A 24220-nucleotide genomic window follows, 5' to 3' on the forward strand; every position below is an offset into this window, starting at 1 on the left:
TTTGTTTCAGCCCTTTTTTAATGAGTTTTGGTCTTTTCACACTGACATGCCTCCTAGAGGTATAGTGCCTTGTTGCTTGATATTGTTGTGTAGAAATTATATGGATCTCCATTGACATGGTTGAGGACATCTGCTTCGATGAAATGAGCAAATCCATACCTCCAGGTGTACTACTTTCCAAGATTCATGTTGGTGGCTATTTATAATTGTTGATTGTGGTTTTCCATGGTTTGATTAAGTGCATTTAGTTATGTTTATTATCTGCCATTATAGTTATATAAAGTTTTATTTGCTTAGGTTGATGAACTAGAGTTTAGTCTTATGTATGAACCTTGAGGTTAGGAGGCCATAAATTAGGATAACGCATTTACTTGACCACTAGTCTTGGTTGGTAAAATTATCTGGGTATTTGTGACCTGAGGAGTGTTTTAGGCATAGAGAAGCTTGCTCACTTCAACAAAAAGACACTAGTGAGAATACAAAGGAAATAGAAGCAAGAATAAAAAGTACCACAAAGGTAAAATCTCAAGCTGGAAGAGAAATTGTGGCTTCATTTGGTACTTCACTCACATGTATTGTCTATGGTACTAGAGCCCTCGAGGCTCCCAGCGTGGGAGATTTCCTTTGAAAATAAAAAAGACCCAGACAAATAAAATCAAATAGGCACACACAACAAATAATTTTTAATAAAAAAAGAAAAGAAATGATGACATAAAAAAGACGTCCATTAAGCTTAAAGTGAGAAACCCAAGGTCTTGTTTGAAGTTGTGAGAGTTAGTTGGCTAATCAAAATTGAAAGGCACAATTGGGGAATCTTACATTTAGATAATCTTCCTAACTTCGCTACCACTAGAGTAGTTGTTTTAACCTTAGCCATACCTACCTAATTCATAGATTCATTCATAAGTGCAAAACTCTTGATTGATTAATTTCATCAAAGTGAAATTTATTTGTCCTTGATGGAAGTGTAAGATTTCATAATTCTTTGGTAGTAAAAGTGAGATGCCATCTAGGTAACCAACATGAAATGATGATGTTGCAAATGTTCAGATAAAAAAATTTGCCTAGTCAACAGGCAGGAGTGTGTGTATGAGAGAGGTATGGAGCATATTGGCTGATTGGTGAGGGTGCATGTGATGAAGCACAAGCAGAGTGATCTATAAGAGATGAAACATCCCGTGAATGTGGGGAGAAAAAAGCTAACAAGAAAAGAGAATGGACTCAAAGATCAAGAAAACATTGCATACTTTATTGATGATGAAGATACTTACAAATGGTGGTCTTGACTGTTACCAACCTTGCTCTTCGCACTGGGGATGCATGATGGAATGCAAGCGTCATATGGTGCATGGAAAACTTTAAAGTTAGCGGGAGGTTAGCACGTTAGTGGGAGGTTAGTTTAGGGAAACATCAAGAAGATGCAGCCACCAATGACGTCAATCACCAGCATTGAGATTGGCCCGGGGTAGCATGTTTTCGGTGCATTTAATCCTAGCGTGTTCATGTTGCCTTGCGGGGTGATAGTGAGTGCCTTATATGCATGGGGTGGTCATGACTAGTAACTCAACCATGGTGTGGTGGAGATTGGGATGATGGTGATGTTGCCAATGCTAATATGCTCATGCTTGCAACAAAACATGATGCCATGAGCTCCCTAGCTTGGGAGGTTCATTATGTGCTTAGTGGTGCATGAAATGTAGAGTGCATGGAGCTAGTGTGTTCTTCCTTCACTGCCCTTTGTGCTTAGCGAGCGGAGGCCTCTTTATATAGGCTTGAGAGGTGGTCTTTACCTAATGGTTCTTGCATATATCCACTAGTCGTTGTAGAGAGTCTAGATGCCTCTCTAGTGAGAGAGATAGAAGGGGAGAGAAGGTAGAGATAGAGAGAAGGGAAGTAAGAGTGGGGTGGGGAGTTTTTTTCACAATCCACTAGCCGCTGGTTAGGTTATTTGAGAAGAGTGGGGGGTCGGGGCATTTAGAAGGATTTTGCTGATGATTTGGGTGGCCGGTGTGAGGTTTAATGCTGCCAAAATTGGTATTTTATTGCTTGATGGCGAGATGCTACAGTATCACTTCCTTTCGGTGCCAGCCGGGACATGCCTTCGGCGCCATTTCTTGATTCGGCTTCGTTTCCTCGTGCTTTTGGCGTTTCTTCTTCCTTTGTCGATGGCGTCGATGTCGAATTTCCTTGTTTTTTTTACTTCTTGTTGTGCGCATGACGTGCATGTGCTTGATCGAATGTGTGCATGCATGTATGTGTGCTCGTGAGTGTATGTGTGCGTTTATATTTGCTTTCGCTCGTAAGTGCGTATGCGCGCGCGTGTGTGTGTAATGTGTGAGTGTTGAGATGACTTGTGAGTGTGTGCACGTATGTATATGGGTTGTGGGTGTGTACGTGTGTATGTGTGTGTGTGTATTTTACCCTGCTGCACCTGCGGGGCCATCAGCTATCAATCATAAGGTGGAGTGAAATTGGATAGCCATAGTGTTTTTGGGCACTCAATAAAAAGAGAGGTGCATGATATGCGCCAAGGAGAGCACCCATACCAAAATGGGCCACACTCAGCGCCGGCATGAAACACGAACTAAGGGAGAGAGAGAGTGGTGATGCATTGCGCCTTCAAGGGGAGAGAGAAAGATAGAGAGGGCGAGAGAGAGAGAGAGAGAGAGAGAGAGAGAGAGAGAGAGAGAGATTGAATTATCGTCCGACCGAGGTCAGATATGACCTATGGGACCGAAACACAAAAACAATACATTGTCAAGATACATCTCAGTTATGGACTGAGGGTCCGGCGAGGGGTGAACAAAAAGAGAAGGTAAAATGAACAAAAGCCTACGGAGGGGTAGATAGGGAAGGAGTTGGTTTGGGAGTTCGAAACTCCTGGATAATGGCTTTGCCTTCACGATAAACTACCCATTTTTCTGCAGTGCGCGCCTCTCGCATCTTTAGTAGTTTTGCCTTTTTCTGCTTGAGTTGGGCGGGAGTGAGGTCTTCTGCAAACGAGATTTTGGTGTCGTTAAGAAGCCTCAATTGCTCGAGGAGTTTGATTTGGTCCGCCTTGGACTTGAAAGTGATGATTGCATGGTTAGTGCGATGTTCGTGCGCAATTGAACTGATTGTCATGTGGATTGTAGATTGGATACGGGCAAAGGACTCCTGATTGAGATCCCCCTCACCTTGCCAGTTGCTTGGGAGCCCCTCAATGCGAACATTGAGAGCTATACCATCTTGTCGTTGTTGTTCGAGTAGCGTGGACGCTACACAATCGTCGACCTTGTGGAGGATGACCTCTTGCACTTGATTCTTGACTATCTTGGTGAGAGAGGTCTCCACCTCTGCTTTTGTGTTGTTGATCTTGACTTCCATCTATTCCCTCTCTTCCATCTTGGAGTTGTCCACTACGGTGAGCTTAGTCTCGATGACCACCAATCTTTGTTGCAACAATCTTGGACGAGGCCCGAGTGGCCATGATTGTTGCATGAAGGACTCACCCAAGAGAGGTTTCCAAGGTGGTGCTGCAGCCCTTGTGCTCGAGAGATGCCCCTGTTTTTATTTGCTGCTTGTTTCAGTAAATACCTTCGATTTCTTTTCGTCAACTGCCACAAGGCAACACTGGACGGGCACGGCTGTTGACGGGTCCCATTAGTGTGACAGGGTGCGTGGGCGAGCACTGGAGCAAAGCCCATGACTCTCAGTTAGCAAAACACATTCGAGCTCGTTAGTGAGCGGGCAGCAGATCTTGGCTGGAGCGGGCAATAGGTCTTGGCTGGGGTTGTTAACGGGACCTCGCTAGCAGGGCAGAGGTACGTGGGCGAGCACGACAGGGTGCAAAAACAAGGGAGCAGGGCGGGTTCGAGCTCGCAAGGCAACAGGGCTCGGCTGGGGCAGCGCTGGGCTGTTAACGCCCCCCCACAGGGCAGCCCCTCACCGAGCGAGAGACTGGGGGACGCGTGAAGGAGGAGGGGGACGCGAGGATGGCTAGAGAGAGAGAGAGAGAGAGAGAGAGAGAGAGAGAGGCCTTGGGCTGCCTGGCCGACAGAGAGCGAGAGGGGGGGAGGAGTCAACGGGGGTGGGATAGAGAGTAGCGGGCCAGGGGTGAGGGTGAGAGAGAGATGGTTGAGGGGGTGTTGCGTGTATTGAGAGAGAGAGAGAGAGAGATATTATTGGCTACGCCCGCATGGGCTGAACGAGGGGGAAGAGAGAGAGAGAGACCAAGTCCAAGGCAATGAGGGAAGAGAGAGAGACAAGGTAAGGGGTGCAGATGAGGGAAAGAGGGGTTGGATGGCGGCTCGCCAGAGGAGAGGGAGACAAGTGGGGAGGAGAGCGGCTTGGTGAGGTGGCGAGAGTGTGGATGTGTGTGTGAATAATGCAAGAGAGAGAGAAAGAGGTTCTTGTCCCTTGCATGGCGGGCCGAGGGAGAGAGAGAATGAAAATATTTTATGCGCCCTATGGGCTTGGTGGAAGAGAGAGGAAAAATAAAAAACCCAAAGGATTCACTGTGTTTTGCGTACAGTACCACGTGAGTGTACAATAGGGGGTTTTTAGATTTTGTACATAAGCGTATACAATATGGGTAGCCTTTCATTATTTCATACTCATATCGTACACATGAGGGGGGGGATTGGTTACATTGGGGCTACATTCAACTACCTGAGCCACCTTAAATACATTAGTAAGCTGCTGTGTGTGTGTGTGCGCGTGCATCGATGAATACTTTCATGGCGTCGTGAAAGTAAGGGCAAACTTGAAATTCTCTTGTTTTTTGGTCAAAACTAGAAGCTTTTGTTGGTAATTACACTAAAACTTATGTAAATTTTCTCGTTTTCTTAAAGCCAAGCTCAAACTCCTCTAATTTGTCAAAATTCCCAAAATACCCTTCAAAATTTTAAAATTCCCAAAGTACCCATGTATCTATTTTGATCGGATTGATCAAGCTTTTCTAACTTTATTCCTTTTTGACAATTGAGATGCATTTTTTAGTGGTTAGCGTGTAATTTGTCACATATTACCTCGCAAAACAAGTGATTATGTCCACAAAGATAACACATTAGTGTAGTCATCAACAAATTTTCAATCATTGAAGAACAAGAATACATCCTAATTCCTCTTTGTCCTGCCACACATTGACGAGAGAGAGAGAGAGAGAGAGAGAGAGAGAGAGAAAAGAAGAAGAAGAGATTTTTAACATTGTAGGAAACTATCCCAAGATACCTTAAAGATCTAGCCGACAAGGAGAGTTGAAGTCAAGACCTGTTATTTGAGAGAGAGAGAGAGAGAGAGAGAGAGAGAGAGAGAGAGAGAGGGAGGGGGGGGGGGGGATGTTTAAATGTAGAAATGACACATCGTGAGAACATAGATTTTCACCCGATATTTGTTTCACCACCTTTCATGGCAACATGATGGTGTTCAAGCATCATCTACCTGCACTATTTGAACATAGGGGATGCACGAGATTGATCTTTTCTATCACTGTCGTTTGAATATGGGGGTAGCACAAGGTTAATCCAAGCATCTCTCAAGTGCAGAGTGAAGAGGCTTTGCACAAGTAGAGAGCATTATTTACACACACACACGCATTGTCACAGGCTGCTATTGGGGGGCTAGAGAAGTGGGCACTAGAGAGAGTGCAACTTCACACATAGGCTGGACAAGCATTTGCACAGGGACATGCTCGCAAGCACTTGCAACAGGTTAGAGAGAGAGAGAGAGAGAGAGAGAGAGAAAGAGAGAGTGGGTTCATGGGCGCCGTGAGGTTTTTTCGGGACCGCGGCCTTGCGTGTGACGCTCTTAGCAAGCAATTGCATTAGTGTTTGGGAAAAAACATTTATCCAAACCTATAGAATTCCTTTTCTTGAATTTGCCAAGAGGAAATTTTAGAAAATTATATTTATTTTTCAGGTTGTTACACTATTTTTCTCTATTTTGGGACAGAATTTCTCCTTTTCCCCTTGCTATCAACCGGCATTTTTGAAATTGAAAACGGAACGACATTAAGTCGAGACACATTTTTCACGATGGATGATTGCATCTGGGAGGACAGAAGTGGCAGAAGAAGAGCCCAATTAATCCTCGCTTGCAAAATCCTAGCATTGTGTCGTGCAGTGCTCGAAAAAAACTTTTTTCCAAAAACTTGGCAAACCTACATATGTGAAACAACAGAGGTAAATTGACAAAATTTGAAGGTTTTTACACCAAATTACACAAATTCTTTCTAAAATTTTGTAGGCTTTCTCAATGAAATTTATAGGTAAATTTCAAAATTGTGGGACTACACTAAACCTAGGTTTTTTTAAGCACTGTTGTGCGCTTCTTTGAATTTGGGCATCAGCGACAGAAGGTTTTGTCCTTGTTCTCTCCCCCACGAGTCGCAAACGAGGTGCTAGGCCTCTCCCGCCCCCTGGCCGATCTCTCTGCAAGCTCCCCGCTGTAGCGACACCTACATCCTCTGCTTGGTGTCTTGAGCACTACGTGCGGTGGTGTCCTTGGACTGCTGCGCCCTCTGAGCACTTGCGTCATGAGCCTTTTGTTGGCTGTACCGATAGCAGCACCCTGCAACAAGCGGTATCTCTCCCCTCCCTCAGAGCCTCAGATATGAAGGTATTTACGGATTTTTATCAGAGTGAGTAGGGGATGCAATTTTTTGAAAATGTTTTTTGAGCGGAATAAAGATAGATTCGCCTTATCACAAGGCTTAAGGCTACACTCTTTGCAATAAAAGGTTTAGTTTCTCTTGCTTTCAAGTTTATTGTTGAAGGAGCCCCCATCATACTTTCTTTTCCTTCTAGATCCTCCTCCAATTGGAGAGTATGGTAGCATGGATGCCTTCGTTGGAGGCATCGTGAGCAAGGTGTTTGATGAAGGGTGAAGGAGTACGAGCAGAAGTGCGACGCGAGAGACATTGTTAGAGACATTTGATACATAAATCATGTAAAGTCCTCCAGACTTTACTCCATGTGCTACTGTCATAGAACCCTTGGATATCTTCCACATGTTTTGTCCAAAAGTGGTGACGTAGCCAGCATCATCAAGTAAACCTGTGCTGATCAAGCTCTTTGTAATTGCGGGAACATGTCTCACATTCTTCAGTGTGAAAGAAGAGCCATTCTGAAACTTCAATTGAACATCTCCAACACCTAAGATCTCACATGTCTGCCCATTGCCTAGCCGAACATGATCTTTAGTGGTCACATAAGAAGTAAACCACTCCTTGTTTGGAGACACATGAAGTGATGCCCCTGAGTCTATAATCCAGTCACTCAGTGCATTTCCATCAGATGCTGTAAGAAGAGCTGAGTCCATTGTATTCTTCAAGAAGTAGATGTCTCCTGACACTAGACTGTCATCCTCTGCAACAGTGTTTGTCACATTTATTTCTTGAATCTTCACTGAGGACTTGTTCTTCTCACCATGGTCTTCAGCTTTCTCTTTGCCTTTTTCTGCTTTCCATTCTCTGCAGTCTCTTTTCATGTGACCCTTCTTGCCACAATGGTAGCATTCTATGTCACTCTTGCCTTTAGCACTGCGGGACTTGCTACGAGACTGATTCCTCTTTCCACTTTTGTACTTTTCTTTGGTCCTTCCCCTGACAACTAAGGCTATTCCTTTGCCTTTGTCCATTGTCTTTCTATTGGTTTCTTCAGTAAGTAGACTTCCTTCTACACCTGCTATGTTCAAACCATATGGAGGTGGAGAATTACTCAAAGCTGTGCGAAAAGTGTCCCAACTTTCCGGCAATGTGATCAACAGGAACATAGCTCTAACAGGTTCATCAAACTTGACACCTTGAGCTGACAACTGACTATAGATTGTGTTGAATTCATTCAGATGATTGGACATAGGTGTCCCTTCTTTCATCTTCAAGTCAACAAGCTTCTTAAGCCAGTATACCTGTGAAGCTGCACTCTGCTTCTCATAAAGATCACTCAGCTTTAACCATGCTTGATAAGCCGACATCTCGTCTGCTACATTGAAGTAAACGCTTTCTGCCAAAGTCAGCATAATGGTAGAAAGTGCCAATTCATCCATTTTGCTCCATTCATCTTCGTCCATATCTTCTGGTTTTATCCCCTTGAGCTTTATAGGTTTTATCTGCTTCTTTTGTACCAACACGTGCCAAATCTACTTCTTCCACAATGGGAAATTGGTTCCATCCAGCTTCTTGATATTGTAAAGAGCAGTGTCCTATGATCCAGCCATAGCTATGCTTCACAGTAGTTTACTTTTCTGGGAAAAATTCGGCAGAGTTTCCCCTGTAAACTGACCTCTGAACCAATATCAACCTGTCAAATGAACCAAGACAGCTTCAGATTCTGCAGAAATTTTGGCAGAGTCTCCTTTGTAAAATGGCTCTGGTGTACTAAAAACAGACCAAAAACAACTCAAAAAACATTGTCTCTCTGACACTGTAAGCTGCGGGTAAACCTGTCCTGCACCTGTACTGTCTCTGACTGTCCTGTCACTATCCTGTAAGCATAGACTGCGACAATGCCTCAACGGCAGTAAAGCAAAGATGCAATCCCAACTGTATAACTCACAGTCAATACATCCTAGCTGCCTATCTAAGGGTGCTCGAGGGATCGCTCCAAGACCTGTATCACCGAAAGGATCTCAACATTCGAGAATCCCCCAGCTCAATAAAACCTCACTCGACCCTCAACAAAGGCTGCAGTAAATCTGACAGTACATAGACTTCCCACAAAGTCATACATCCACAAATTTCCCACTGTATGCTGTAACCGCTGCGGCGGTTGTTTGCTGCGTGACTCACAGCTAGCAAACCCTCAACAGACATACATCATCTCTGACAATACATCCCATGTGGAAGTACCTGCAATGTCAGGATGAAATCTGGAATATCAAGCAGCAAACACAAGCTACCTGATGAACTAGTGGATGTCGCCTACAGTCTGTGTGTAGATGCGCCCGTGTCGTATGTGACACGCCTCCAAGAACTGTGAGCCGTCCTTCGATGTGTAGACAACCACAAATCAACACTCTGGGAGTGTCGATATCCTCAGCACCTGCAGTCGTAGGCCGAAAACCCCAAATTTGCAGAGTCGGATCTACACCCGTCGAGACCACGTAGTCGAAAATGGCCTGCGCAGACCTTTGTCGAAGCTGAACGGTGGCCGAGATGACCTCAGAATGAAATTCTGACAACCCCGGGCCCTTCGAGTGCACCCACGAGATTTGGGGCCGTGTCTTCGCCTGTCGAATTTCACTCCAATATGAGTTGGTGACTCTAGCCTCCTGCAGTGCTGCCCCGAGCCTCGATCTGAGCTCTGATACCAGTTGAAGGAGTACGAGCGGAAGTGCGACGCAAGAGAGAGTGCGAGAAGAAGAGCACGACGATATGGTGAACTCGCTCTACTGTAATGTGTAGAGCATAGTGAGTTCTTATTAGGTTTTTACAAAAGAATATGTGTACATACCTGGCGGCCCGCCCACTTACCTGGGCGACCACATTGGGCTTTATACCCCAACAAAGGGCATGGTGTAAGTGAGCATGAGGTAGAGGAGGACCCCGAGGCTCCAGATATCTACGCGATGGTTGTAGCTTCCTTGGATGAGCTCCGGTGCGCAGAAGGTTGAGGTTCCAACATAAGCCTCTGTCGAGGATGCTCCACCCTCGCATGCCCAAAGTCTGCCAGCAACCTTAAACCCTAAACCGGCTTTTAGATCATAGTTTGAAGCATCTATCGGTAGTTACACTAAATCTTGTCACATTTTGTCAAACTTTTTCAAGGCAAGCTCAAAATCTAGCCTAGATTTTGCAAATTAGTGATAACCCATGAAAATTAGAATGCATTATTTTAGTTTTCAATGTCCATTAAAGAGTTCAACTCTCCACTAAACAATGCGGACTATGTATATAATGTATATCGTTTTTTTGTTAGAAAACGATTCCATCTACCATAGTGAAAGGTGTTCAATAAAAAAATACTTGGAAACTTGGAAAATGCCTTGTGTCAGAGCTTGTAAACCTCGTGTTTTATATGGTTAAAGTATTTTATATGCTTTAGTCTTAAAGAGTTTAATACGCCGCAATCTTTATTGTTTTGGCCATAGTCACAATTTTGGGTGCTAGTGTTGTATCAACTCAATAAAGAATGTACTTGATCTCAAAATGGATGTGTGACGTCATATCGTTAATGATTTTAAGATCTTTAGTTTCTTTTACATGTAGTTACAAATTCTATAGTCTCAATTTCCCTCATGGTCATATGGCTTGACCGGATGTGTTATCTTGAGCTATACTTTCTTGCCAAGACACGTTTAGCATACCTTAGGTCTATGTGTCACACATACACAATGTCTTTATTTTGTATATAGTTACAAATATAGTCTCAATTTTTTTGTCACAAAACGGTAGCGTACACGAGCACTTGAAAATCTGAAAATTAAAATACTTTGCAAATGTGAGAGAAGGGAGAAGATCGACACAGTATTGGGGACCAGAAGATGGGTTGGTCCCCCCCCCCCCCCCCCGTTAAGAGTATTCTTTTATTCAGGGAGAATTCATATACAAGCACGAGAACCCGAGGAAACCCCTCCGTTCTGTAATCTTAGACCCGAAGGTCTTGCTTTCCCGTAAAGGGCTTGGGCACAAGGCCGTTCCTTCTCGTAAGGGACTTAGGCGCGAAGCCGTACTTTCCCGTAAGCGACTTAGGCGTGAAGCCGTACTTCCCGTGAAGGGCCTTCCCGTAAGATGGGAGATTCCTGCAAAACAAACCACACAAACACGCGACAACAATTCGTATGGCGAATCCACAAGAGATACCTGTCGCTCTTGCGCGGGAAAAAGCGACTTCCGTGCTTCGTAGTCTCGCGATCTCTTGCGGCAGAGTCTTCTCTTGCTGACGTTGGTACCCCCTTTGAGTGAGGGCATGTGGTGCTTTTATAGCTCCCTGGCCACAACACGAATAGCTGCTCGCTTATTAAGTGGGAGGCCGGCATTTATTTATTTATTTATTTATTTTATTTTTTTTGTGCGCTGTTCTGTCCGAAATAGGGAGAGAGAATTCACTAGCTGGTTTTGTTGCTTTATCTTCTAAGTGGCTGCCCACTTATTAAGTGGGCAGCCGGCATATTTTAAAATTGGTCTGAACCTGCCCAAAAACTCAATAAAACCTTATAAGTTAAAACCAATGCATTTCACAACACTTCCCAGGTGTCCCTGGATGCAACCACATGCACGAATGCAATGCAAACATAGATTCCTCGCGGGAAAGCGTCTGCCTTCCCGCGATTGTTCCTGATTTTCGTAAAAAGCCCCTTACTGATGCACCCGTCACCCATCATGTGACGCATCAGGGGCACTCGTAACCCGGCCCTTTCCACCGAACTTACGGAAACTCCTTCGCGATGTTTACCGTCACCCATCAAATGACACATCAGAGTTGTCCATTCCTGATGGCAGTTCCTGTAGCTACAATCTTTTAACAGTTCTTAGTGCACATAATAAAATATCCTAAAAAAGAAATTAATCATTAAAAATAAGAAAATAGTCCAACTAGCAACATTTTCACATGGTCATATGGCTTGACCGGGTGTGCCATCTTGAGCTATCGATTTTTACCTTCATTTCTTCTAGCTATCCATATGGCTTGACCGGGTCTCTTGAGCTATCCATTCTTACCAAATGTGTAGTTGTGCCTGTTTTTACTATAAAAAGCGTTAAAGATTTTACGATCGTTAGTTTCTTTTACATGCAGTTACAAATTCTATAGTCTCAATTTCCCACATGGTCATATGGCTTGACCGGGTGTGTTATCTTGAGCTATAGTTTCTTGCCAAGACACATCTAGCATACCTTGGGTCTATGTGTCACACATACACAATGTCTTTATTGTGTATATAGTTACAAATATAGTCTCAATTTGTCACATGGTCATATGGCTTGACTGGGTGTGCCATCTTGAGCTATCGATTTTTACCTTCAGTTCTTCTAGCTACCAATATGGCTTGACCAAGTCTCTTGAGTTATCCATTCTTACCAAATGTGTAGTTGTGCATGTTTTTACTATAAAAAGCGTTAAAAATTTAAAGATTGTTAGTTTCTTTTTACATGTAGTTTCTTTTTACAAATTCTATAGTCTCAAATTCACACATGATCATATGGCTTGACTGGTTGTGTTATCTTGAGCTATAGTTTCTTGCCAAGACACGTCTAGCATACCTTGGGTCTATGTGTCACACATACACAATGTATTTATTTTGTATATAGTTACAAATATAGTCTCAATTTTTCACATGGTCATATGGCTTGACCGGGTGTGCCATCTTGAGCTATCGATTTTTACCTTCAGTTCTTCTAGCTATCCATATGGCTTGACCAGGTCTCTTGAGCTATGCATTCTTACCAAATGTGTAGTTGTGCTTGTTTTCACTATAAAAAGTGTTAAAGATTTTAAGATCGTTAGTTTCTTTTACATGTAGTTACAAATTCTATAGTGTCAATTTCCCACATGGTCATATGGCTTGATTGGGTGTGTTATCTTGAGCTATAGTTTCTTGCCAAGACACGTCTAGCATACCTTGCGTCTATGTGTCACACATACACAATGTCTTTATTTTGTATATAATTACAAATATAGTCTCAATTTATCACATGGTCATATGGCTTGACCGGGTGTGCCATCTTGAGCTATCGATTTTCACCTTCAGTTCTTCTAGCTTTCAAAGTGAAATATGGTATATCAATGTGTCACATTAGGTTAATGCCGGAGCCTTAATGTAATAGTTTGAAATAGAATTGAAAATATCTATATATGAGTAGGTTGACTTGAATGCTTCTTTTTTTAATAGGACATCATTATAGTCATTATGGCAGAGGGTGAGAAGAAGGCATTTCTTTAGTCTCGAAGGTCAACTCTCTGCAAGGTGATTAGTGAATTACTGAAGAAACAGGTGCAAAGTGTTGTGCAAAATGAGACACTCATAGACAAAATTTGATTGAAAAAGCAATCGTAAGTGCGGTCTCCAAGGAAACCTTTGTTATAAGCAAAGACAAAGCTCATCAGTCTGCTTATAGTATCATTGGTAACATGGAAAAGTGCACCCATGATTTATATGAAGCTCTTCCCGAAGGTGTTCAGTTGATAAATCTCAAAGCTTGGGATTTGGCTTGACGTGCAGAAAGAGAGAAGAGTAAGCGTGCCAAAGATATAGATACACAATATGTGTTATCTAAAAAGCTACAAAGGGATCAAGTCGACCATGCCCAAGAGAGGACGGCGTCAGAGATAGAATGCCATGGAGATCCAATTGTAAACTCTCTGTAGAGGTCTGTGACAAACTCGGAGTGTACTTTGACACTTGGCATACCACATGATTCTATCACCTACTTACAGAAGTTAGGTGTCGGCTCCTTTGGTACATGCTTCCAAGTAAGAATTGATGGTATTTTGTATCTTAGAAGTGAAAATACGTATGCAACGAAGCAGTATCGAGGAATGCCTGGACAGAAATTGAAGTACTTCAAGGATGAGGTCAGCTTTGATCTTCAACACAGGGGGATTGTGCGTGGTATTGCACATACATGCAATGAGCCTTTGATAGCCAATTTTCCTTACTTCAATGGAGGAAGCATTGGGTAAATGATGCACAGTCTACCTTTTGAGAAAGGTACCTTTAGCCGAATTGTGAAGAAGGAAGGTAAAGATGGCACAGATTCAAGTAAAGGCAAGGTAACTAAGCTGAATCAAGGAGAACTTTAACTCATCCATTCTCAAGGAACGAGATTTTTGGATGAGAGTCTATCGCCAATCCCGCCAATCCCAGGCAACACATAAGCGAGGGCTTAGAGATACAGGTTTCGGCAGAAGACTCGACTGCATGACTAACTCAGAGTTTCTTGGCATATCATGATCTAGGTGTATGCTAGTTCAAAGACTAAAGAAGCAAATGTGGTTCACAAAATTCAAAGTTGCAGGATTACGTGTAAGAGTCAGTGTCAGGACACGAGTCCTGTACCCTAAGAACTAGGCTAGGCAAGGACTACGGCCAAGGGCCGGGCTAGGCAATGTGGACAGGGGATCCGTGTGGGGCAAGGGGCTAGGAGCCTGCCTATAAAGGGAGGTTGGGAGGAGGATCCAAGAGAGCCTAGTTGCCTAGTTTCTTACACTGGTATCAAAGCTCGAGGAAGAGCGAGCTATGGAGGGGACGTGGTTGCATGGCCATGCATGGCAAGGTAGGGTCGTGGTTGCAAGGTCTATTCCTCTCTCGATCTCTTTGTCTCTCCCGGCCACAGGAAACGGCCCCTGTAGAGCCGAGCAAGGCGTACATGAAAGCCTCGCGTGTGCAGGATCCCCAAGTCGAGAAAGGGAAGTTTTTCGACCTACTCGGAATCGCCTGCTATTCGGCTTGACGGGAGCGCGCCGGGCTGGGGAGCAAAGCTCGTTTCTGTGGCGAGCCCCGCCAGGGACTGTGGCGCACTCTGGCTTCTGACTCAGCATCTGCGCAGGCGACAACTACTGCCATCGCCAAAATCGACTTTTTTTTTTCCTTTCTTTTTACATTGGTGGGCACCCTAAGGTGCCCATGGGCCACCCTAAGGGCCCCGTCACGCCAACCAGGGCCAACTCCTTGTAGAAATCTAATAGGGTTGCAACTAAGAAAAGGCCTCGGCAAGGCTGTATGGGCCGAATTTTAAACAGAATTTTCTGCATATATGTGCAAAAAATTGTATGTGACCTCGGCATTCAAACCTCGGCGTTTTGCTCAGGCAAGCGCACACAGTTTATACGACGGGCATTCTTTACAATTGAGGCCACAAACTCCTAGGGCTTGTCTCCATGGCAATCGAAAGGGCTACCCGTCAACACAAAAGCGAGGACCGGTGATTATGGTTGCATGCAACCCACCAAGCAAACAAGTACGATGACGACTGTTGTAGCTCTTGGATGACGAGACTACCATTCATCTCTAACCTTCAAAGGCAAGGTATGCATAGATTTGGTTTTTGTTTGCCAAAGTTTTTTCAGACATGCTGTGTAATTCTCGCATACACTCAACGAGTAAGTGCTTTGGCCTCGCATCCACAAGCACGGCTTGTGACAGTTGTTTAAGCATTACCATTTTTTGGCATCGAATCAATGTTTACCATGCCAACATGGCTCAAGCATGGCTTGAGTACCTGCATCCCTGATCTGCTACACGGATCATCCGCAGTTCATTTTTGATGCCCATGGAATCTCAAGGAGATCGGCACACCCTATGGCTCCGCTTCATGAAGGGTGCACAGATTTCGGCATGGCCGACTCTTTGCCGGATGGACAACACTCTTTTTTCGATGACTAGGGCTGCCGACAGAGGCTCACATGATCGGCATGGCCGACTCACTGTCATCGTTTCTTGAAATCAACGGTAAGATTCGTCGACAGGAGTACTTTATGAGATCTACAAGTAGACAAGGTCTATTGTTTGTGAATGATCGACAAGGTCGACTTTCTTTGATATGACGCTTTGTTGCACTTTTCTTGTTTTTCATTCTGAGTGTGCAGCTGTTAATTGTATGCTCGAGCACGGCTCACTTGGTCTTCAACATGTTGTTATGATCATTGAGCACGGCTCATTAAGTGCATACACCACTGTGGTGTTGAGTGCACCACTCCAGAGTTAACCCTTGTGACTTTTTATCATGCATGGCATGTATCTACTTACAAAGGCAATGTCTGAAGCACGGCTTTTATTTTTGTCCTGCTAACATTTGGGGTATGCTAGGAGCATATTCATTGGGTAAATTTTTCCAACTGTATGGTATGACCATTTCATGGGGGTGCATAGGACGATTTCTAGTTACGGTACGGTAAGTGTAGGCAAGGCCTATAGTTTGTCATGCAAATTTCTTCAATAAAAGGTACAATTGGACAAGGTCCATTATCTGTGCATGCTTGACATAGTTGACTCTATTCGCTATGACATCTGTCCTCAATAGCATTTATTGGCAATGAGGCCAAACATAGTTATCTGAAGCATGGCCTTCTCCTGAGTACCTTGATAGAGCACCCTCATCAAAGGTTACATTTTCTACATATGATGGCAGGATATTTCAGGGCATGTATATGATATATATGCCAACTCTCTCTTGCATAACAGAGCTGGTTATGAGCTACATTTGTGCGAGTTTTCTTCCATGAAATCTAGGGACAACTAGTTACAGCAACAACAACCAGGTTCGCCAAGTTTAAGTTTTTCTTGTTTTTTCCATGTTTACACTTTACTTGGCAATTATTGGCATTGTGCAAAGCAAAGTGCTTTGACAATTTTCCGAAGCAAGGCTTCTCCCTTGTGCCGCAATATGGCCCATTAATTTGGAATCAAGGGCATTGGCACACAAGTTTGAAAAAACTGGCAGCATGGGGAATCCCTACCAGTTTCGACTGTGCAAGGCACTTATGGTTGTGGCTCTCATGTTTAGAGGCCATCCCTTTTGCCAAGGGCTTACAATTCGGTGTGCACGGCATGCTAGCTTGGTGGATTCACTTCTACCGCCTCATGAATGCTTCCGCTATAACACCAGATACTTTGTCAAGGACAAGATAAGTTCTGGATTGTTTGCCATGATTTTTGGGTCGTCACAACCACATACACGGTAAGTGGGTCAGTTTGTGATTTGTTTGTGTTTCGTGTTCCCTCTCTCGATGAGAGAGTCATAGCAGAAACTCGTTGCATGCTTATATGATAAGCTGCACGTTAGGCATAAGATGCACAAGAGCATGGCAATCAACTATACAGTTCATAGTTGTTTAAGGGAAGTTCCTCAGCCCAGCATGCTCTTCTTCTCTCTATCTCTATCTTCTATATAAGAATAATGAAAACTTTTACGAATATTTTGCTACATGTTTTGCTCGTGAGTTAGCTTGATCCAAGGTGCTCTAACTCTCAGCTAGTAAGTGGCTAAGACGCCACTCCAATTAGTCTTTATCGGTTCCTCGATTGAATACTAAGTTGTTATTGGCATAAGGGCTATGAGCCACACAGGCTAAGAGCCATTGTCAGACCTAGGGTAAGATCCCAATGCTTACATTTATTGGGTGATTGTTCTTTAGCTTGAACAGATCTACACAGTGAAGTCCCCATTGATGTTAATGGCCAAGCAAGAGTCTAGCCATTCCAGATCTTTTGGGTGTTCTGTATGTGGATCTCTTGCTCTCTCTCTCAATAGCACTACGGCGTGTCTATGGATATACTTTTTGGCGTAAGACCCGGCGGGTGATTGTTACATCACCCCCTAGGCATTAGAATCACAGTTTGATCTGCATTGCGGATCACAGTTTGATTTCTCCCAGTTATACTTTCAAGGAAATAATTTTGCAATCTACCAACCGCGGTAGCGCATGGACACACTTTTCAGTTGATTCCAATCATTCCGTACATGGTTAACTATGTTGGTTACCATTATCTGCTAGTTGAGCAGTTTCTACAAGGAGTCTTACCAAGGGGTTTGACTACGTAGATTCTAATCCAAGGGCTTGGATTGCAAAGGCAACCCCAGGGTTCCCAGTGCAATGCTGTTTGTTTTTCAGGTAGGGGACGTGCTCCTCTCCATTTGCACACAGGTAAGTGTACATTATGTTCAAATCTTCAAGTACGCATCTATTGATTTGGTTGTATTCCATTTTTAGTATGCTTTGCTTGGTTTTTCAAGACGTATAAGTACGCTTGAATGTTACAGATCCATGCCAAGGGCATGTCGGCACAACGTATTTTGGGCCAAGTGTCCAATCTATCTTGCAGCCTTATGCTGTTACGAACCTACTTGTAGGGTTCAATTTGGCACATGTTGTCACATGGGAACAACATGGTCTAGGAACTCAAGGAGTTCGGTTTAGCCAGTGTGGAGCAATGAATGAGGGTCCCTCTCACTCCCGTCGTAGAGTGTTTACAGTTACCTCCACCCACAAGTACATTTTGTACTTGAAGGATGTTCTTTTTTACACATCCTTACACGAGACATATTCCACATGTGGAGAATATGAGTCTCTGGACTGACACTGGCGCCATAATTTCAATTATGTGTCACGACAAATTCCCTAGGTGCTGGTCACATCTGTTTTCTAGACCATTTTTAGCACGACGTATCAGGAGCAATTTCGTGGCCAGAAATTGTCGGATACTTAGAATGACTTGTTAAGGTACAACTACTGCTACACAACATTATAGATGGCTGTTTATACATATAGCAAGGCTATAAGTTGTTAATGAAAAAGTTTCATTTTCTGTACCTAGAAGTGATCAATGTTTCACCTTCTATTGTGATTCAGACGTTTCAGCAAGGCTTGCAAAAGATTCCAACTAAAAGTATTTAGTTTCTTTTCAGAACTATTTACATTCCTTTTAATGCGTGCTAGGCGCATCACAATTTCCATAAGTATTGGCAAAAATCATTATGGATATACAAGTTTGGGTTAGTTTTTGCTAAATGTATGCACACTAGGTGTTATGGGTCCTAGTGTTTAGCAACGGCTGATTTGGAACGGCATGCATATTCCTCAGATTGCTGCTTATGAAGCATTTTGCACTCTATGTGCACTATCTCTATGAGATAAATTTTTGGTCTACTAATCACCAATAGAGGTCATGGCTCGGTTTGGGCGTCTGTATATTTTCTCAAGTTAACCACGATGGTTGTACACTACTGTGATTCTCTGTTTACCAGTCATCTGGGACGACTGTCTGTAAACCGTGAGGAAAACACACCTCAGTACTGTCAGTTATCCAAGGGGATAGGCGGATTACAAAGATTACAAAGATTAATCTTGTGTTAAAGGATCTTCTAAGAGCATACGTTAGCACAACACATTTCTAGATAGATGATTTTCTCCCTATTCTAGAATCTGCTTAGGTACGATTTTCGACTTTGAACACCTCTTGTGGTGGGTTTGGAGATTGTGTCAATACTTTCATACGTCAAGGACTTACCAGGTGTGCTGACAGAGTACGTTGGCACGTAACCTTCATTAGGTGTGAACATGTAACGAACTTTCAAAATACTCAAGCGAGTTGGTGATCGTGCCTACAAGCTACTACTACCATCACACTCTCGCATTCATCCGGTGTTTCATGTAAGCCGTTTACGCAAGCGATTATATGGGGACAACAGCGTCGTCGATCAACAGGTTTTGGTCGACTACATTGAACCTCCTACATTACCGCATGCATCTGAACGTGTTATGGATTATCATGAGTTGTGTACACACCATCATGTACGACAACAAGCCTTAATCAAGTGGAAAGACCGACCTGAAGAAGGTGCCATTTGGGAAAACATTAGTGTTATTAAGAAGAAGTTTCCCACTTTTGTTTTCGAGGACGAAAACTCTTCTTTAAGGGGGGAGTAATGTCAGGACACGGGTCCTGTACCCTAAGAACTAGGCTAGGCAAGGACTACGGCCAAGGGCCGGGCTAGGCAGTGTGGACAGGGGATCCGTCTAGGGCAAGGGGCTAGGAGACCGCCTATAAAGCGAGGTTGGGAGGAGGATCCAAGAGAGCCTAGTTGCGTAGTTTCTTACAGTCAGGAACCTTCATGATACTGTCTCTGAAGCTTTGGGATGAGGAGATGTGAAAAAGTTTTGCATGGATATAATCAATGCACACAATCTCGGTTTGTTTGAGGGAAAGCAAGCATTGTGGAGATTTCTCATGGATATCTCGCAAAACATTGGAGAGATCCTCGAGGCAAGAGATACTCTGACACAACAAAGAGTCTCTTTGAAGCTGTTAAATTGTGGGGAGGTACAAGAATGCACAGCTTTCTCTCTTTGAACCTTGGGGGACCTCATATTTCAACCACCATGAGGGCAACAAGGAAGTCCATATGTTATAAAACAGCGGTCAGGGGGGATATATTTCAACATGTGGCTGAGGTTTACAAGCATCAAATGGGTAGAAACAACATCCCGATGGGCAGTGTTCCTGTTATTATTGTCGAAGATGAGACTTTTATAAAAGGATGGTAAAGTGGAATGCAAGGGATGACGAACTTGTTGGCTTTTGTGGAAGGAAACAAGAACACAATTGTGTACCAGATTTTGTGGTGGTCGTTGGTTCTGGTGAAGCCGAGTACAACAACGTTGTTGAGGCGTTCCACGCTAATATTATTGCTCACTATGCATGGGTTCTTATTGCAAATCCACTTATTCATTGTCTACCAAAGCTTGTCCTGGTGATCCAGCTGACATGTGATCGATTTAATTCAAATTTCATCAAAGCGCAATGGGATGCAGTAGCATTGCTTTGGAATCGGCATCTTAAAAACATTGTAGGTCCTTTGATTGGTCATGCTTCTGATGGGGATGCTCGAAGAAGGAAACTCATGAGAGATGATTACACTTCTCAAGTGGCTATTCGATTCTCTATTATTTGGAAGGGGTGGCCATTAACAGAAAGCATAGATTATGATGGAAGTACCTTGGGATTTCATGAATCGAACTTCATTCATAATGGGAAAAAGTTGGTCAACCCTTTAGATAATTCTTCTAGAAGACATGTCCTTGGCAAGGATATTGCTACATTGAATCATGTTGCTCTTGTATATCAACATTTTAAGGTTGATGAGCATGGATTGCAAGAGGGTGATGTGGAGAGAAAGGACATGCAAAACTGGAGATCAACCCAAAGATTGGCAGGACGTAGGTGCAAGCGCGTATGAAGGATTTGAGCATTGGAAGTCAATTTCAGCAAGAAAGAACACTTGGAACAGAAATGTATCTTTCAATAGTAGCTTCATATATTGATATTTTTTTGTCTCCAACTCTCTCATTATTTGAGAGAGTGAAAGCTTCTGGCAAGGTTTCCTTCTTTTTTAGGTACTCAGTGTTTAGACAAGGTGTCATTCTTTATGTTTGCCATTAAAATAAGACAACAGTTATTCATTTTGTAAGAAATATCTAACGTTGTTTTCTTAGGATGTGGCGCACTTGGATAATGAAACAAGCGATATACACTCTCAAGGATAATTTCATAAGCAAAGAAACATTCCTTGATATTCAACTCTCTTGCCACTTTGTAGTTCTTCTAATCAAGCTATCCAGAGAAAAGTATACACATCTAAAATTTCCTTTGTCTGCAATGGGGTCAGACACTTGTGAAAATTTCTTAAGCAAAGTTGGCGATATGGTTAGAAATGAGAGGAGTTATGATGGAGTTGATTTGTTAAGCAGTGTTGGTGTGCTAAACAGGATCACCGCGATTCAATCAAGCTCCATGCTTGTTTTTCCAGTAGCACACTCTAAGCATGAAAGCATATGGACTGTAATGAATCATGCACCTAGCGTTCCATTTGCCAATCTTGGTGACTACATGTCCGTATCTTGTGATGAGGACATAGTACGGGCTTTAAGAGAGGGATTTTGTGAAGCGAAGGATGTGTGCAAAATACTAGGCATTCATGATATCTCTTGGTGCCATGACACATGGCAAGAGAGATCTTGAAGATATAATGGTTGCCAATGCAGATGCCAAAATTTTGGATTATGGAGTTTTTGATGATGTTCCTCTTGAGATAGAGGAAGGTGCAAATGAGTTGAGAACATGTGACAAAGATGACGTGATAGTCTCAGAATGTGAGTTATGCCATTTGATGAGATAGTTGATGAAGAGGACAAAGTTCAGAGCCAATTTTGTTCTTTTGTAGAGATATACGGCAAGAAAATGTGCAAGAGTACTCTTGTGAGTCAGCTAAATGGAAATCCATAGTAACAAGGGTGAAAAGTAGGATTTATTCTTCAATGGATAAAAAGATCAGGTTTCAAGCAGGAACTTCTCTTGTAGTAAGGCTCAGATTGTGCTGTTTTATTTGAGGGTTTGTCTTCCAAAGATGTCACAAGGTGCAAGAGGAAAGGAAAGATCTGTAGCACTAGCGAAGGTGCAGATAAAGGTACATGGTATCTTGGAAGATTTGTGTGTATGAGAAGAAAAGTGGGAGCTGCTATAAAAGAGACTAGAGGTCCTATTGATCTTCTTGACCGACCTACAAATGTAGAGATACATCTTGCATGGTATCAAAAAGCTAAGGGTACAAGGAGCTATACATATGATCTTGTGGACAATCAATGTGTATCCTTGGAGTCTATAATTTCACTTGCAAACTTGACGTATGATTTGGAGACTAAGAAATACCAACTTGATGCTAAGGACTACAAGGTCTTCAATGAGTATGTGAAATCTAAATTGACTTCATTTGCAAATTAGGTTCAAGCATGTGCAAGAGAAAAGTTCATGGGATTGGTTTGTACAATAAGAGCTATATTTATTTGTTAATTCTAAGCGTAACTATTTTGAATCTTACAGGTTGATACTTATGCTGGATGCAAGTGGCAAAGATGAGGGATGACTACGCTTTGAAATATTGACTTAGAACTGTGCTCAGTACCTAGATAGGAGTACTTGCATAAAACAACGATGTGCTCTATGAAAGATGTTTGTACAACATTGCATGTGGACCAGTGAAATGTTGATTAAGGGGTGCGTATTTGGTTTAGGAAACTCTCTTCAGACATTTCATTTTGATGTTTTGATTTATGTAATTTATGTACACGGCAGCCATATGACATGGACATGCCAGTATGAGAAGCATGACATACTAGCACTTGGAATGTAGTTTGTTTTTGAGGGTTCTTAAGTTGATTTGGTAGGCTACTTTTATGTTTTCATTTTGTGTTTGTTTTGTACATGATCGCCTATCAATGTGGACATGGCCTTTTGGTAATCGTGTGATTAGACTATGTGATTGGAGGTTTCTATGTACTATGATATGCAGGTCATACCACCACTTTGAAGTTAGATTACTTTGCTCTATCAAAAGTGTGTTTGATTTTAATGTGTAAGATAATCCTTAAATCCCACATGGGAGCCCAAGATGAGGTGGATAGTTGTTTTGGAAAAAGAAATTATGTGATGAAAATCCCATGTGGGAGCCCAAGAAAAGGGTATACTGATTATTTTTGAGAAAGAGGTCTCCGTACAAAGGAGACTCTGGAGAAATTTTTAAGATTTATATTTTATGTACAAACTCAAAATTAAATACAGATGGTGCTTTTTTAAAACTTGCATTTTGCTTCAGCATAGACGTGCATTCATATCACATATAATTGTTTTTGTTCAAAACGATTAATCTTTTAATGGGTTGTTTTGTAATGTGTTTTGATTTGATGAGTGAAATTTTTGATAGTTGTTTAAGAGTATGCATTATTTGTTATTTAGAGAATAATCCATTTTATATGTGTGCCTTAAATACCATGTGGGAAGCCTACTAAGTAGGTGGCTAGTATCATATGTTTTGAAATTGAGATTTGTATCACTTTGCAAGGTAAATGCTATTTGTTTTTTGACAAATTACATTGAAAGGATTGGTTTATTTTAATTTAGTATTCATTATATTTTTTTCTTTTCATGATTTGTTCTCTTAACATCTATTGCAAATGAAAACACACTACAATGTACACTTTTGTTCATTTGCAATTCAACATGTATTTTTGCAAAAGCATGTGCTTCTAAAATTGTTATGTTACTAGTATACGTAAAATAGTGGGTCATTACATTCCGTACAAAATCTGTATGAGGGGGGATGGCTCATTGTGAGAACGTCCGTATCTTGTTCGTATATAGGGGGTTAGGTTAGCAAGTAAGATACCGTACATAGGGGGGTTTCTCTAATTTTGATGCACGCAGGTGACAACCCCCATTACTAATAGTGAATCCCCCAAGATAAAAGATGAGAGGGAGTGTGTGGTGCCAAAAGGAGGCGCGGCGGCCTACTTCACGCGCACGAGTTGGTGGCGGCAATAATAATACAAAGAAAAACTTTTTTTTTGTTGTTTTTTACCTTCAGCTCCGCGAATGGGTTGATTCCTGCACCCTTGGTTTCAAAAACCAACCGACTTTAGTTTCTTTGGCCGAGCTAGACGGTGGTGCGGCTAAACCGGTATCATTAGCCCTCCCCCTAAGGTTAGAGCATTTATGTCTCTAACTCATTTGTCACGACAAAGTCCCCAAGTGCTGGTCAAACCTGTTTTCTAGACCATTTTCAGCACGACGTCTTAGGAGCAATTTCAGTGGCCAAAAATTGTCAGATACTTACAATGACTTGTTCAGCTACAAGTATTGATAAACAACATTACAGATGGTTGTTTTATACATATAGCAAGGATATAAGTTGTTAATGAAAAAGTTTCATTGTCTGTACCTAGAAGTGATCAATGTTTCACCTTCTATTGTG

At 42.5% G+C, this 24220-nt stretch overlaps 1 long non-coding RNA gene across 1 annotated transcript; it reads left to right on the forward strand.

Moving 5' to 3' along the window:
• Positions 1 to 123: 123 nt before the first annotated feature.
• On the forward strand, positions 124 to 22641 carry LOC147452088 (uncharacterized). Its single transcript, XR_015188863.1, has 2 exons — positions 124 to 165; positions 22294 to 22641. It is a non-coding gene; the product is annotated as an uncharacterized LOC147452088 (long non-coding RNA).
• Positions 22642 to 24220: the final 1579 nt, after the last annotated feature.

The sequence above is a fragment of the Adiantum capillus-veneris genome, chromosome 8 (assembly GCF_014529385.1).
Source record: "Adiantum capillus-veneris isolate H3 chromosome 8, ASM1452938v2, whole genome shotgun sequence".
Classification (NCBI taxonomy): Eukaryota; Viridiplantae; Streptophyta; class Polypodiopsida; order Polypodiales; family Pteridaceae; genus Adiantum; species Adiantum capillus-veneris.